The sequence below is a fragment of the Pinus tabuliformis genome, chromosome 7 (genome assembly GCF_031772625.1).
Source record: "Pinus tabuliformis cultivar Carrire ecotype Pingquan chromosome 7, CPIR1, whole genome shotgun sequence".
Taxonomy (NCBI): Eukaryota; Viridiplantae; Streptophyta; class Pinopsida; order Pinales; family Pinaceae; genus Pinus; species Pinus tabuliformis.
This window is the reverse complement of record NC_142293.1, coordinates 512,896,048-512,897,227: the sequence shown is the minus strand read 5'-3', so window position 1 is coordinate 512,897,227 and position 1,180 is coordinate 512,896,048. Positions and strand designations below refer to the sequence as shown.

The window sequence follows — 1,180 nt, the reverse complement described above, 5'->3', positions numbered from 1 at the left end:
CAGTCCAGTGGTCACATGTTTTCTAGTGTACAATATATGTACTAGTGTACAAATATAGATCATAAATGACAATATGCAAAAATGACAAAAGTTGACCCCCGTCACTTCTACTATCCTTTGCATATTTATAGGACACAAGAATGTTCTTCAAAGTGAGAAGAAAGAAGAAGAACATTAACTACACATTTGACCTAGAACTAGACATATTAATGCAACAACAAACTTGTTGGTTCACTCCTTCTCCTTTCATCAATATTGCATGGAAGACTTTCTAGGATATCTTGAGTGGGGTATAGCTATAGAAGCATTAGAAATTATAGTTCTTGGAGAAAGGCCCATAAACCATCTTTGGGTATACAAACTTAGATGATAGTGAGATGACAATAGAAGGTTACCATCTGCTTGAGATCCTAGAGAGTTTATTAGAGGTCCTCATGAAATTTGAGATGGATCTGTTAGATATGGTGACTGATTAATTTCCATCTGTGTTAAGGGGGAATTAGTTTGCCTAGTAGAACCTTGCAGTAAAGGAGAAGGCTTCATGTATGTACCATGGACAATAGTGATATCATGCATGTTGAATTTTCTCTTGTTTTTATTACCTAAACCAAGCCGAATGAAGTACTTTTGACTATGGCTAGAAACTTTGGTTGGTGTCCTTGAGACAACAAAATTTCAAGAAAAACTTCTCCAATTGCTTTTGCCATATTTGCGAAGGCCCATAAAAAACTATCTGAATCATATAAAGAACAATAAACAAGAGAATTTGTTTAGTCTGTGTTTATTTAGTGACAAATTTTCACATAAATTCCATCAAACAATACTTAATGACTATTTTCGATAGGTAGGAACCTCGGTTAAATGCTCCAGGGTAAGCACTAACATAAGTAGGTGATCATCAATTAAGGTCGATCAAAATTATTCATTCTTCTATAAGGGAATTTTATGACAAGATCTTTCTTTCAATTAATCATGTAGTTAAAGATGGATAAGCAACATAAATATGAAGGTATAGGGAACAATTATTGATAACACCTTTGGAATCTAGATGCAAGCATGGAGTGTACGTGGGAAGTAACATAGTAACCATTATGAGGAATATACTACAAACTAAGACAGAGTAAATGAAACCAAATCACAATTACACTGTCTCAATATCTAATTCTTTCGGCCAACTTAT

General features: G+C 34.0%; 1 pseudogene; it reads right to left on the bottom strand.

Moving 5' to 3' along the window:
* Positions 1 to 249: 249 nt before the first annotated feature.
* LOC149248313 (transcription factor DIVARICATA-like) lies at positions 250 to 723 on the bottom strand (annotated as a pseudogene).
* Between the last annotated feature and the right edge of the window lie 457 nt (positions 724 to 1,180).